This window comes from Hemitrygon akajei, chromosome 26 (genome assembly GCF_048418815.1).
Source record: "Hemitrygon akajei chromosome 26, sHemAka1.3, whole genome shotgun sequence".
Taxonomy (NCBI): domain Eukaryota; kingdom Metazoa; phylum Chordata; class Chondrichthyes; order Myliobatiformes; family Dasyatidae; genus Hemitrygon; species Hemitrygon akajei.
Window position 1 is genome coordinate 28,285,557 of NC_133149.1, and position 16,496 is coordinate 28,302,052.

General features: G+C 39.6%; 1 protein-coding gene across 9 annotated transcripts in view; it reads left to right on the plus strand.

The window, feature by feature from the left end:
- opcml (opioid binding protein/cell adhesion molecule-like) overlaps nucleotides 1–16,496 on the plus strand; it is a 2,143,861-nt gene that overhangs the window by 1,573,626 nt on the left and 553,739 nt on the right. The gene's annotated exons all lie outside the window — the stretch shown is intronic.

Below are 16,496 nucleotides of genomic sequence, written 5' to 3' on the forward strand. Positions count from 1 at the left end.
TTAATTTTGAACTAATTGGAAGTGTGGCATATTTCATTCAAAGACAGATTTTCCTCGTAAATCAGTATTTTACTCAAATCACTCTAACTAAATTCAGGATTATCTTAAATTTGTTCAGAGATGTTACCATTTTGACAGATTATTTGGGCTTTTTGACATGAAGGTTTTCTGTGTTCTTTATGATGCTGCACATGGTTTCATGCCTTCTAGGTTGAGGACAATAAAAATTATCCCTGGCTTCTGAAGGCAGCAAATGGAGCTGAGGGGAAAAATGAATAGAATGGTGGAGCAGACTTGATGGGCCAAATGTCCCAATTCTGCTCCCCCTTATGGTCTTCTGGTCTTATTATATCCAGTTCCTTTTTGAAAGTTGCTTTTGAATACATCCGATTATACACACCAATGTCTCAATTACTTTCTATGATTATGAAAAATTCTCAATTGCGTCCTGCATTTCCAAATAGTTTTGCCAGAAGAGAAGTGCCTGATCAAAGACGTGCAACATAACAATTAATTGTTGCACTTGTAGATCTGTCCCGCACAGTGTTTGGGGATTTTAGGACAGGAGGGTGCACTGTCCTGAAAAGCTGTTGCGTATCTCTAAAGTTACCTCTGATCAAAGCCTTTTGGCCAAGTTTTTGACGATTGAATTTATTTTGGTGTCAAAATATTATGGGATAAGAAAGAGTGTCATATCCTGAATATAATTGTGACTGATAGCATTTTAAATAGTTGTGTATGAGACCAGTGCTTTCTTTTGTGGAAGAAAATGAACCACATTTGAAATTTAAATGAGCAGTTAATGGTTTGATATGGTTAATCTATTTGACTAATGACTGAGAAGTAGAACCCTGGTTTTGTGTTGATGATGGTGTTACACAGTAAATAAACTTCTACAAAATTAATCTGACCTATGAAAAAGATAATATTGTGATGTGGAGCAGTAAGTTTTAATATTTTACCCTTGGATCATAGATCAAGTAATCACCATCATCCTCGTCATTATGTGCCATGTCGTATGATGTGGGTGATCACGGTCTCATGACCATGATTGTTTGTGGCAAATTTTTCCACCGAAGTGGTTGCCATTGCCGCCTTCTGGGCAGTGTCTTTACAAGAAAGGTAATCCCAGCCATTTTCAAAACTCTTCAGAGATTTTCCTTGTCCACTCGTTTTGCGCCCCCCCCCCCCATCCCTTCCCACCGATCTCCCTCCTGACACTTATCCTTGTAAACGGAACAAGTGCTATACCTGCCCTTACACTTCCTCCCTCACCACCATTCAGGGCCCCAGACAGTCCTTCCAGGTGAGGCGACACTTCACCTGTGAGTCGGCTGGTGTGGTATACTGCGTCCGGTGCTCCCGGTGTGGCCTTTTATATATTGGTGAGACCCGACGCAGACTGGGAGACCGTTTTGCTGAACACCTATGCTCGGTCCACCAGAGGAAGCAGGATCTCCCAGTGCCCACATATTTTAATTCCACGTCCCATTCCCATTCTGATACGTCTATCCATGGCCTCCTCTATTGTCAAAATGAATCCAAACACAGGTTGGAGCAACAACACCTTATATACCGGCTGGGTAGCCTCCAACCTGATGGCATGAACATTGACTTCTCTAACTTCTGTTAATGCCCCTCCTCCCCTTCTTACCCTATCCCTGACATATTTAGTTGTTCATTTGTTTTTTTCTCTCTCTCTCTGCCCATCACTCTGCCTGTTCTCTATCTCCCTCTGGTGCTTCCCCCCCCCCCCCGCTTTTCTTTCTCCCGAGGCCTCCCGTCCCATGATCCTTTCCCTTCTCCAGCTCTGTATCACTTTTGCCAATCACCTTTCCAGCTCTTAGCTTCATCCCACCCCCTCCGGTCTTCTCCTATCATTTCGCATTTCCCCCTCCCCCCACTACTTTCAAATCTTTTACTATCTTTCCTTTCAGTTAGTCCTGATGAAGGGTCTCAGCCCGAAACGTCGACAGTGCTTCTCCTGCCTGGCCTGCTGTGTTCCACCAGCGTTTTGTGTGTGTTGTCAGAGATTTTCTGCCTGGCGTCAGTGGTTGCATAACCAGGACTTGTGATGTGCACCAACTGCTCATACGACCATCCACCACCTGCTCCCATGGTTTCACCTGATCAGGGCTAAATAGGTGCTACACCTTGCCCAAAAGAGTGATCTGCAGGCTAGCAGAGGGAATGAGCACCTTACACCTCCTTTGGTAGAGACACATCTCCACCCATGGAGTAAAGCAGTCAGTTAAAACAGTGCTCTGATGTTCCTGAGGTTTCAAACTTACAACATTGTGGGTGACTCTTTATCATCAACTGAAATGACTGTGATGCTAGTCAGGGTTTGGTAATAAATTATGACCTTGCCAGTCATACATACAGGCAATAAATGAATAAATTAACTTCCTGGTGACTATTCATTACATCTTTGTTTGGGGCTAGCATTTTGGAACTTGCATGGTTCTAAAATACAAAATACATGCACCTCAATAAGGTCATTCTCCAAGGAATAATGTTTCAGAACCAGCAACCCATTCCCAGATTTAACAATAAATAACTTGTTATAATAAGGTAATCTACCCTTGCAACTGTTACTCAATGGAGATCATTAAATGATCAAACTCAATGTTAGGTTCGAAATGTTATCTCATGACTCTAGATTTGAGCATCCAGCTGCTTGATAATGACAACATATTGGCCAAGATTATTGGAGAACTGTAGATGAATAATGGGAAGTGCTCAAAAATGAGCTTAATATGGAACTGCATTCACATTCCTCAAACGCTCTACCAAAGTTTTTTAAAGCAACTATTTTTAACAAAGTAGGTAACAGAATGAATCTGAAAAGAAGAACAAAAATAGTGAGAATAAAACCAGGAATTGTGGAGATATAATAAAAGGTAAGAAAACAGGATATCAAAATCAACAAATGTAAAAATAAACTTGTAACAAATATAAGCTTTTCTCTATTATAGTAAGAGGCATTTGTTTCCACACAATCTAGATATTTTAAACCGGTAAATTTGCAGATGCAAGCAAGGAAATAGCAAACATTAATTAATTGTTATTTTTGTCTTTTCAATCTGCATGATGGAGGAACAAAACAAAGAAATGTATTCATTTAAACCCATATTGTGCACACATAACTTTATAATCTACTTTACGACGGACAAAATGTCATGAAAGAGTAGAGGTCAGCATAATTCAGCCATGATAATATTGAATAACAGGGCAGTGCTGAGGTGTCTGGGGGGACCTATTCTTGCTCTAATTTCTTGTGTTCCTGGGACTGTGACCTTGCTCACACCCCACACTAATCCTTGCAAATATTTGAATCAAAGACAGAAATACACAAGTTCAGCAGGAGAGTCATACAGGGGGAAAAAAAATTATTACCCCAATAGCAGGCAAGCTCAGGGGTCTGATGTTTTCTATCCCAGGGATTTAGAAGGAGGAACACACAAATGGTTAACCATAATAGAATCAAGGAAGTGAAAGAAGAGAAGAAAGTCTTTTCAGGCCACTTCATCCATGCTATCCATGATTCCTAACTATGTTAAACCATGTTAATCCCACTTGCCTGCATTAGGCCTATATCCATTTGCACCATTCCTGTCAAATATCTTCTCAGTATTTTAATTGTAACTGCCTCTACTGCTCCTCTTCTGGCTGCTTGTTGCAGAAAACTATTATTGTGTAATAAACTACACCCAAATCTCCTTCAAACTCCCTTCACTTTAAACTTGTTCCATCTCATTCTAGATTCTTCTGCCCTGAGGAAAAAGACTCTGCCTATTCATCCTGTCTATGCTCCTCCTAATTTTATTATTCTCTTTTGCATCAGCCATTAGCTTCCTACATTCCAGTGAGAATAAACCCAGCCTATCCAATCTCTCTTTTATCTACAGCTGTCTTTCCAGTCAACATCCTTGTAAATCTCTTCTGCACACTCTCTTGCTTCATCTGTTCTGGAGCATAGCAACGAAAACTCTGCACAATGCTCCAATGTGTTGTATGGCTGCAAAATAACATAATACCAAAATCCACCTTCACTACCTGATCTACCTGTGCTGCCACTTCTACTGAGCTCTGGTCTGACTCTTTATAGATCAGTTCTGTAAAAGCCCATGTCCTTTACTCTGTTTTCTAACAGAATTTCACTTTCCAAAGTGGGGTTTGTTACACTTGTCCAGATTAGATTGACCCAACTTGCCTGCAGGGTTATGTTTTTCTGTATCCTTAGACAAACTTATTCATTATTGATGACTCCTCCAATTGTCCTTTTATAAGCAAACTAGCAAAATAAAACCATCTCTGTTCTCATCTATATATTTTACAAATAACAAAGGTCCCAGCACCAGTCCCTGCAATATACACTTGTCATAGTTTTCCAGTTAGAAAAACATCCACTGACCAATACCCTCTGCCTCCACTTATCAAGCCATTTTTGAGGAAATAACTCTTGCAGTAAACTAGAAGTTGCAGTTCACTATTATGGATCCCTAAAAGCATTAGTGAGGTTCTGCCTAAGAAGCTACAAATTAACGTTGAAACTCATGGAATTAGGAATAAAATATTGTTTTGGTTAGGTAATTAGCTCTGGGATATAAGGCAGAGAGTAATAATAATAATTATGTTCTTGAGCTGTGTAAGTATCATGTGGTGTCTCATAGAATCTATCTGGAGCCTCATTAACTCGCTACAAATGTGAATGACTTGGATAATGCAGAACTGTTTTGCCATGTATGCCAATGATATAAAGTACATTATGGATGGATCTTAAAATTATGCAAATTTACATTGGGTAAATGTTAACATGCAGATATCAATATAGGATGAGATTTTTATTCATTTTAGAAGAAAGGGTAGGTTATTTATTATTCATTAAATTATACAAAGGTAGGAAGTCCACATCAAAATGTAGTAATCAGCAACAAATCAAAAAAGACTAAGAGAGCATCAGACTTTCTAACTAGAAGGCTGGAATGTAAAGGTGAGGAAGTCTTAGAAGAGACAAAAAGAAATAGCAAACTTGACAGCACTTGGAGGACTGCACCTGTTCCGGCCAAGATGCCCTGGAAAAGTTTCATCGGCCGTCTAGTGAGTGTATTCAACTGAAACTTGTCACAATTCCAGGAGTTCCTTTTTAAGGAAGTATTGTATCCTGTCAATGTCAAAGATTGATGAGGGGTATGATTAAGGACTTTCAGACTTACAAATTAATTTATACGCTGCCTAAACACACAAATTTCCATCTCATGAGTTGGGCCAGGATATAAGAAATCATTTTGAAGTCTGCTTCTGGCTATATTGAGACAGAGGAGAAAAAATGATTCTTCACACAAAAGATTCCAGAAACTGCAGATACTGTAACCAGGCACAGTGACTCAGCTGCTGGAAGGACTTGAGAGAACAGGCAAAATCTGTGGAGGTTGATGTTAACTATTACCTCACTTCCACAGATGCTGACATGCTGAGCTCTTCCATCAAATTTTGTTTCTTCATAGAAGAGATGGTAGAAGTGCAGATTTTATTTGGGGGGGGGGGAATGAACAATTTTAGCTCAGTTTTTGTGTAACGTCTGAAACTGACAGACTTTCCAAAAGATGTATGAGGTAAGAGGTTTTAAGTTCTGGGCATGCTACGCTGGCACTTGCAGGCTGCCCCTAGAATATATTCGAACAGTGGACATTGATACAAATAGCACATTTCACCGTATGTTTCCATGTACCGAATAAAAAGTTAATCTTTAATCTTTTACCAGTTGAATTTTAAGGGACATGGGCTGAGGCTGTTAATTTGATTCCGATACTGTGGACAGGTTGGAGAATCTGGTTCTGGAATCAGTCCTGACGAAGAGTCTCGACCCGAAACGTTGACTGCTTCTTTCAAGGGATGCTGCCCGACATGCTGAGTTCATCCAGCTTGTCTGTACGTCTTGATTTGATCACAGCGTCTGCAGTGTACTTTGTTGAGAATCTGGTTAATGTTTTCAATACATAACCATATTTTCCTGCAGCAGTCCTTTGTTACCTGGTGCACAGTAAATTGTTCACATATTTGTATCACAATTTGACCTGATTTATACTAATTATTGTGAATTTATTGAGAAAGGGTTGACCTGTGCACTTCTCATCTGGAGGAAAAACTTGCAATAACAATAACTCCCTTGTCAATTTTGTACCGAGGCCAACTTTTGAATGCACAAGTTTGACCATTGAACTTTGAGAAAAACAACAATGACATTTTCTATTTAGCTGCTTATCTTCCCTAAATACTCTCTAATGCTAAATATTATTTAAGATCATTTCCTGTAACTCCAGTGGAAGAACATTATCGAATGTTTCACTTCAGTGTGTTTTTTCTTGCTGTGTTTCCCATTGACATGCTGCTAAAGGTGATGACGTGGATTGGGAGAAACCCACAAGAAAATTCCCTGCGAATGTGATAACAAATTTTAATTCCTCTTTGAACAAACTTATTAATTTCTCCCACAGAGTTCAAGGCCACAGTGGATTCATGCTGGCTTCACAGTAGCCTGTTGCTGATCTGATTACATAAAAATGGAAAAATATGGATTTTCTGTGCTTTGTTACTTAGGGCTGAAATGAATTTTAATTACTACCTTTGGTTGGAGCAGTGTGAGCCATCTTTCATTTTGATCCTGTTATTTAGGGCAATAAATCAACCATTTATTACCATAGAAGACAATGGAGTGCTGACAAGGTCAGTTATTGGTGGCCATACCTTGCCCAAGAAAAGTCACCCCTAATCATTATCCTCCTGCAATAGCTATACCTTTGTTTGCTTGGAATGTAATCCTTCCTGGACTGTGTCTGACCACACAGTAGTGAAGGAGAAAGACTGGAGCCATACTTTTGTGTGTTCCTTTACTTGCTAGCTCCCTGCTGTTGTGTCGTTAATATTTCAGTAATATTGTACATGTGTTGCTTGATTAAGCATTCCTTTTCTTACATAACGTATAATGTATAAGTACATAAATGGCATACGTTATTGCGTCGCCATGCGCTATGTGCGTGCCTTGCTTAAGGTAAAAACAAAGCCAAGGTGCGTTATTCCTGGCTCTGTGTTTTTGCCTTCAATTAGTTTTTCAATTTGTTTTGGATTTACAAAGCATAACGCCTGAGGAACAACTGAGAAAAATCAGAAGATTTTTAGGTATTAAAGGAATTAGATTTGAGATTTCTGCAGAAAAGTGGTATTAAACTGACAAATTAGCAATGATCTTATTGAATGGCAGAGCAGGCCTTTTGATCTATTCCTGCTGCTGTTTCTTTTGCGCTCACAACGCCTGCCAGATATGAAACTGATGACTTTCTATTGAAAGTAGATGACAAATTTTGGCAAGTTAACAAGATGCTTATGCAAATGAAATACCTTACATAGCGTGAACCTTCCTCCAATACAATAGAAAATGTCATAGCTTTTTGCATATAATCTGTCATGGTGCTTTGCGTTAATTACAATCAAGGGTGCTGCAATAGGCTTAGGAATTGTGTTAAGTTGGCAGGACGCATTTTGTACAGAGTTTAAATGGATGTAGTGTAATTGCACATTGTGATCCCCAATTCGCCTTTCCTAGTTGAATCCAAGATGGTCTTAAGTTCACACGACGTACTCTGCTTGATTTAGTCCAATTTGCTCCTCTGCTCTGCAGCCATAACTCTTGTGTTCTTTTACATTACAATCTGCACATCTGTTTCCAAATCCTATGCATTAGAGAGAAATCATGAATTGTAGCTGATGCCACTTGTTATTCTGCGTCTGAATCTTCTGGTCAAGCTTCCAGTTATGTAGGATGATGAACATTGATAACGTTCCTGTGACCTGTTTTACCAAACTGAATTTGTTGCTACAATATATGTTGGGAAAGTTATTAAATGTTGGACCAAATAGGTTTATTTTGAGGATAATCTTAGCAAAGATAAAACGTTGAGGTTATATAAGGCACCAGTGAGGCCTCACTTGGAGTATTGTGAGCAGCTTTGGGCTCCTAATCGAAGAAAGGATATGATGACATTGTAGAGGGTTCAAAGGAGGTTCATAAAAATGATTCCAGATTGAAAGGGTGAGGACCATATGAAGATAATTTGATGGTTTTGGGCCTGTACTCACTGAAATACAGAAGAATGGGGGGGGGGTGGATCTTATTGAAACCTATTGAATGTTGAAAGGCCTCAATAGAGTGGATGTGGAGAGGATGTTTCCTATGGTGGGAGAGTCTAAGACCAGAGGACACAGCCTCAAAATTGAGGGAAGTCCATTTAGAATAGAAATGAGGAGGAATTTATTTAGCCAGAAAGTGGTGAATCTATGGAATTCATTGCCACAGGTAGCTGTGGAAACTAAGTCATTGGGTATATTTAAGGCGGAGGTTGAGAGATTCTTGTTTAGTCAGGACATGAAGGGATAGGGGAGAAGGCAGGAGATGGGGTCTGAGAGCGAAATGAATCAGCCAAGATGAAATGGTGGAGCAGACTCGATGGGCCAAATAGCCTAATTCTGCTCCAATATCTTATAGTCTTAAAGAAATGGAAAATCAAGAAAACTGCAGGTGCTAGAAATCTGAAACAAAAAAGAAAATGCTGGAAGGTCAGGCTATATTTGTGGAAAGAAAAATGTGTTGATATTTTATATTGAAGACCTTGGTCAGAACAGAGAGAGAGGGGGGGGAGGGGGAGAGGGAGAGAGAGAAAAATTAGGTTTGCAAGTTAATCTATGAAGTCTTTCTTAGTTCTTACTTTCAACATTAATCACTTTTCCCTTTCTAAAAATGGTGTTTTATCTGCTGAGTTTTTCAAGCAATTTTTGTTTTTCTTATGATAAATGCTGCAGGAAATTTAGTGTTCTACTTTTGCAACATTGGCTATAGACGGTTGAAGGTATGTTTTACTTGATGGGATTGCGATTTGGACAGCAAGCCAGACTAGTAAAAGCTGAGGTTCAGATGTGAAGTGCACCAGGGCCATCTCTACAGTGAGTCATTGTATTTCCATGGGAGTTAATGTCCAATTCATTGATGGAACAGTGAGTCAGATGAGAAGAAATCTGTCTTCCAACATATCTTAGTAACCTGTGTTTGTGATGAACAAGATTTACTAAAGTGGTTAAGGTAATTTTCTTAGCTTTTGGTTGTAAGTGGATAATAATGTAGCATGAATTAATAATGACCTCATTTCAGTTATTGTGAGAAGATGAAAGGAAATCGTTTCCTGCTGCATGATTTTCTGTTATTCTGCTTGTTGACGCATGAACATATCTTTGGGAAAATTCTTATTGTAGTTGTAGTGTTGGAGTGAAGAAGCCTGACTTCATGCTGCTGCCATCGCTCTTGCTTTAAAGCTCTTTAAATATAAAGGCAAGAACCCATATGACACTGAAGCAAAGCAGAACGCAATTCACTGAGAGGCAGTCTCACAGCTGTTTGCTTTGGAATTGATTCTGACAGTCAATTTGCACTGTGCAAGCTTGACGTTGATGTGAAAATGAAACCACTTTGCATTGATGTGAGACGGGATTGCATGTTGGTGATGACTCACACTCGGAGTCTTGTGTTCTTGTAGATACTTCTCCAACACTCAACACACACACAAAAAAAAGAGTTGACGATTTCATTGGTTTAAAAGGATAAGCTCTACTCTTGTGGCTAAAGGAAAACTTGGTATTAGCCAGGCACCATTTCTTTCTCATAGGCTAAAGGCATGTAAATATGCCAGCACACATCTGGTTAGCTTCTGCAGCTCCTAGATGTATGTCATTTTGTGATCCAAAAGGGGGAAATGAGTATAAGGGAGCTTTGTGTCTTGGGTTATTTGTTCTTGAGATTGACAGGCAGAGATTGTGGCTATAAGACTTGTAACAAAGATGTGAGTTTCTGAGTGTTAGGTGGAATCTAATTTGAGAGAGATGTGCATTAATTATTTTCGATGATGTTAACAGTACCTGAGACCACTGCCGCATTTGAATAATCTGGCATTGTTTTGTCTGTCTGTGCTCACTGAGCTACTTTCATTTGGGTCTTGGGGTTAACTCCGGGTATTGTCTGAGCACTAGCCTGATGGAAGCATTAACTCCCTAAAGATACAGAATACCTCTGCTCCTTTCTGTGGCACGGTAGCATGGTGGTTAGCACAACGCCTTACAGTACAGACGACCGGGGTTCAATTCCCGTCTCTGCCTGTAAGCAGTTTGTATGCTGTCCCTGTGACAGTGTGGGTTTCCTCCGGGTGCTCCGGTTTCCTCCCACAGTCCGAAGACAGTACTGGTTGGTAAGTGAATTGGTCATTGTAAACTGTCCTGTGATTAGGCTCGGGTTAAATTGGGGGATTGCTGGCGGGCCTATTCCATGCTGTATAGAAATAAATCAATCAAGCTCTCTTTGCTGCACCTGTAAACAATGTTATCCCAACTTGACCCTTCTTTACCAAAGGCACCTGACAGTTACCGGTACTTGTGCTACTCACATGATATTGCCTCCCCCCCTCAGATGGTGTTAGCTTGCCAGTTGTTAAAAAGAGGTGATTAGTTTGCAGCAGGTCGGAAGTATACTCAGTAGAGACGCAAGAGACTGCAGATGCTGGAATCTGCTGAAGGAACTCTGCAGCTTGAGAATTATCTACGGAGGAGTGGAGGGAGGAATTGGCAACATTTCGGTCAGACCTTAGCAGGGTTTCAGCCTGAAACATTGACAATCCCTCTCTGACCTACACCGTGCCCCCCCGCCCCCCCCCCCCCCCATAGATGCTCCTTGATTCACTGAGTTCCTCCGGTAGGTTGCTTTGTTTCAGCGGACGGATGAGGGTTAACCCTACATTATATCCTTGTGCCCATTTAAAGATTTGCAATGCCCACTTGTGTTATTGCAACAAGTGAAATATCTTAAATCCACTGTTTATGTGACTCATAATGTGAGACTGTGGGTCATATTGACATCATGGGGATTTGCAAACAACACTCACTTCTGTTATTAAAAGTAGAACTGTCTGCAGTTCTCCCTGGATCCAGTTGTAAATTTATCTGATAAAGATTTGCTGTCAATTTTGCTTAATATTGTCTTGATGCATGGATATGTCAGCCTAAGTGTGGAAATACATTCCTCAGCAAAGTGTCAGATTTTCACTTTACGTAAATTAATACTAAGTGATTAAGGCACTACTGAATTATTTCTGTTTTTATTGATCTTTATGGATATTCTATCTTTGAGTGGGAAGCACATTCCAGTCTCTCTCAATGGTCATAGCTTATGCTCTGCTATAGTTTTCAGTACTTTTGAGCACAATAAGAATGGACACTGTATTTTGTGAATGTCAGTGAATAGAAATTCCCAAATGCAATTGATTATGCCTCTTACATCTGCATCAAGCCACCTCTCATCCAGTTGCACTCCAGAGACAAAAGCCCTCACATGCTCAATCTTTTATTCATAAGACAGGATCTTTGGTCCTGGCATTGTAAGACAAGTTCTACAGAGCTCAGCTGAGAAGTGTTTTTGAGTTAAAGGAAGGTTGATAGAATGTTCACACTTAAACCTTGGTGCTAGATGTGTGTGTATATGTGTCATCCTGAATTAAATTCCACTCAAATCAATGGAGCCAAATTATGATAGGAGTATAGAGTTAATGGTTATTATGATACATGCACATTTAATGCAAGTGACCACTAGTAAAATAATGAATTTCTACCTCTGTGTTCAGTATTCAAAGGCTGCTCCATTAAGCATAATCTGTCTCAGTGAAATAGAACTTGTTTCTGTAGGTATGACATAAATCAAAATCAGTACCATAGGACCAACACATCCTTTTCTTTAGTCTTGCCCTCCACAAGCAATGTGATAATCAACATCCTCCTGTCTGAAAATTGTTATGCATTTCATCAATAGTTTTAAAGAAAAGTTATTTGATTAAATAATGGGTCACAGAAAATCAAAAAGGACACAGCATGAGTTGGGATTGGAGTATCTCAAATAAGGGTGAGTCAGAGTACAGGAAACTATCCAATTTCCTTTTGAAATCATTAACCACAATACTCACAGTCAGTAAGTTCCAAGTCATTTCCACTCTAGTCAAGTGAAGTTTATTGTCACAGGTATATAGTGTATATAACTATATAATGTATATAGAAAGGAGACAATGTTTCTCCAAACCAGGATATAGAGCACAGTAGTACACATAACACACAATAGCATCATGTAAGACTATTGAACGTTTTCCTAGTATGGTAAGATGAACTCTTGACCTCACAATTTACCTGTGATCATACAGTACATCTCATTGCTTACCTCCACTACACTTACTCTGTACTAACAATTCATTCTGCGCTCTGTTCCTGTGTGGCCTTATTGTAACGAATTGATCTGTATGAACAGTATGCAAGACAAGTTTTTCACTGTATCTTGCAACATGTGACGATAATAAACCAATGTCTCAACTTACCTGAATCATTAACATTAGTTGAGTTCTGCTCCCAACACAACATCTTTGGGGGGGAAAATGTTTTTTAAATTTTTGCTATTTTGCAAGTAGAAAAGGATACTTGATTTACTTTTGGTCTAATATTGGTTAATTATTGGGAGGGACAACAAAGTGTGAGTTTCCTTCATTTTTTTTTGGAACTCACATTGGCTTAAGGCTTGGCTGGAACAATGGTAGAATCATAGCATCCGGGCCCAGAACATGCCTGGGAGTACACAACCCTGCTACTGAGCTGCATCACTTGTGAATATTCCTCACTTGTACGGATGCAGGTTCTGGATCCGTGCTGAAGGATCCGATGAGATTCCATGCATTAGACCTGGCATGGAACAGGATCATTTGACTCAGCAGGTCCAAACGGACTCTCTGAGGAGCAATCTAGTCAGCCTAATTCCTCCATACAATCCTCTTAGTGCTGAATATTCACATTTTTCAAATGCCTGCCCAATTTCCTTTTGAAATCATTAACCACAATACTCAAAGTTAGTAAGTTTCAAGTCATTTCCTCTCGAGTCAAGTGAAGTTTATTGTCACATGTATGTAACGTATATAACCATATAATGTATATAGAAATGTGATAATGTTTCTCCGAACCAGGATGTAGAACACAGTAGTACACATAACACAATAACTTATGAAGGCAAGGATACAATCTACAGATGAATTACATATAACAGACTTAAGTGCATTTATATCAAATATTGTCAGGTACGGAACAGATTAACCAATGACACTTCAAATACGATGCAGTAGGGACTTCAGAAGCCTAATGGCCTAGGGGAAGAAACTATTTCTCATTCTGATCGTTCCTGTCTCATTGAGTGTATGTATAAATAAACCTGTGCACCATGATTTTTGTACTTTACCTTTCACCTGAAACATTAAATCAGTGCCAGACAGTCCTTGTACCATCTGCCAATATGAATAGCTTTTCGTAGTCTACCTTCCATAATCATATTTCATGTGTAGTGAACCTCCTCTGCTTTGTGCGTGTTCCACTCACATACCAATCTTCCTCACCCTTCAGCTGCCTGATGCGCAGCAACCCTGGCACTTGATGTATTTCTCTTTGAATTGCCCACAAATTGTGAGCTCATCCTCTGATCTGAATCCTGACCTTGACTGAGGTCGTGTGTCGACTCCTATATTGACTTCTGACAGGGAGAACTGTGATTTCTGAGACCTGATCCTCGTTTAAACTGATGCTTTCCTTGGCGTGCTCCACAGGGAAGGGTATATTGTATATAAGAGCCATTTCGAACAGCCAGTGTTTCAGGCTGTTGACGCAACTAAATATTCCTGCAGTTGGTCCATAACTAAAACAATCATTTTGTGCAGCATATTTGACCGTGAACATAGCTCCAATGAACTGGCCAATGGTCGTCTTGACCTATATATGTTTTTAAAGTTCGATTTCAATGTTGTGACAGAGATCATTATTGGCCTATGTTCACCTTCTTTAAAAATTCTGCAGGAGTGCATTATGCATCATCATCTTTTTACATTTCTTTGCATTGTGGGGAAGCTATTTGAAGAGTCCTCCTGCATCAACAGTTGGGTCCCTTAAAAAGAATAAAAATCGCAAAGGTCTGGAAAATATTTGGTCTGTATTTATGACAGGTTTAACAGATGTTCACAGAAAATTACTCTGTATAATTAGGTTTATTTTTTGGAGGTTGGCAGAGATTCAGGTTGGCATCAATTCTGAATGATTGACATAGATTATATCAGCATCATATCGTTTTTTTCTGCAACTTTTAGTCGGATGTGTGATATAGTGGAGTTTGTTGAAATTGATTAACTTATTAAACCTTTTATTGTGACCAAGCAACAATCAGTCTTCATGTTTTGAAGTTACACATCTGGAAGACAGTAAATACCTTAGAGTTGTGATTGATTGATATGCCAAGCTAGTGTGCTGGTGCAGTAAAGATCGAGTGGACTGGCAACATTGCTGGTGTGTGTGATCCATTTTAAGCCCAGATATATGATATACAACTTCTGTTTAAAACAAAAGCACATGAGAAACTCGATCAATTTTACATGTGTTCAGAAATGACAAATGTATTTTTATGTTGATACCAACAGCCGCATTATAAACGGAATGCAAAACCGTGATTTTTTTTTCCTTAGGATGTTGTTTACAGAGAGCCTTCCACATTGTTAATGCGGCATTTCGAGGGCTGCCTGTTCTCCCAACTTCGGCAGCTGCAGTGTTCCTCTGCCCTTCCTGACTATTGTGACTATTTATTTTACTTTTATTTAGATTTACAGCAAGATAATAGGCACTTCATGGCACAACTCGACTTCACCCAATTGAATAATAAACCTGTTGACCTGTACATCTTTGGAATGTGGGCAAAAACTGGAACACCTGGAGGAATCTCATGCGGCGATGGGGTGAACATACAAACTCCTTTGTGGCGGTGGCGGAACTGAAGCCGTGTCGCTGGTGCTGTAATAGCATTACGCTAACCGCTACGCGACCATGCCGCCCCCAAGGTTACTTATATGAATGTCATGTACTGGTCTATACAGTTGTCTTTCCTAATATGAGGGTAGAAAGCTTCAGAACTAGGCTATCACTGCATTCACGCTAATAGTGAAAACTGCTCAAAAGGAAACTTGGATTGAAAAATTATGTTGAATATTTGGCCTTCCCAAAACTGTGGTATCACCTTTGCACTTGTGAAGGTTTAATTTTGACTTATTGACTGTGTGCAGAGCTTACCACAGAAACTTCACTCCTTTTGTGGTGTCTTCTGTTCTGTACATTATGAATCCACACAGTTAACGATCATGTTTCAAAAGCAAGACATGTTAGCTCTTGGAAATCTTGTGGGTCAAGAATGTACAGTTGCAGTCACACATGTTATGAATCACTCTTGCCATGTCACTTCATGTACCTGTTGAGACAAATTATGAAAACAACTAAAGTTTCTGAAATGTGTATCACCAACTATCAAAGTGAACTTCATTCCTAGTAGCAGTATATTCCGTGTTTATTTAATCCATATCCCCAAGAATACTGTCACTGTGATTTGCTTGTTGTCATATTTCTCCATAATATGAACAACATCTTGTTTGTCTTCATGCTGAGCTTCTGCATTGACAGACAATTGCATCTTGGTTCTGAAACTCTGAATCAGCAACCTCACAGTATCCTTCTGTGCTAGTAAGCACTCATTGGAAGATTCAAGATTGCTGTCTGGATGTCATTTCCAGAACACAAGTGTAAAGGAAAACAAAATAATTGTTACTTTGGATCCGATGCAGTACAAAAAAAAACCACAGTAAGATAAGATAAAGAAAATAATAATAATAAAAGACACAATACATGTAAATACATGGACTGTATGTTCATAAAGTGACGCTAGGTAAGGAGTGTCTGTACATAAGGTGACTGACAGGAAATGATAAAGTAGTGGTGGTTGGGTACTGAGGGGTGGGGTCCTGGTGTGAATGCTACATAGCCTCCTCCCTGATGGGAGTGGGACAAACAGTCCACAAGCAGGGTGGATGGGATCCTTTGTGGTATGACTGGCCCTTTTCCTGCACCTTTCCGTATATCTGTCCTTGATGGCAGATAGGTGGGTGTCAGTGATGTGTTGGGTAGTTTTGACTAAGCAGTATTTCATAACTGTCCAACAATCATTAAGTTCCCACAGAACAATTGTGCTATCACAGTTTTCACTCAAGGTTGTTCAACTCTTAATCTGAGCAAGTTCTCCTTTGCCCTCAATTTCTTGATCTTTCAAAAATTCATCTACCTCCCCCCGAAATATTTCTTGCCACCACAGGCTCTGGGTTAGAGAATTCCAGGGATCTATCAGCCGTAGTGAGAAGGAATTTCCAGGCAGCCTGTTTTTAAATAACCATCCACTTCTAACTCTATCCCCTTGTTTGAGACTCTCCCTAATGAAAACATGTTGACATCTGCCCCTCCAAATCTTATTCTCTCGATAAGGTAACTCTGCGTTCTTTTCAGCTCCTAGGAAAATG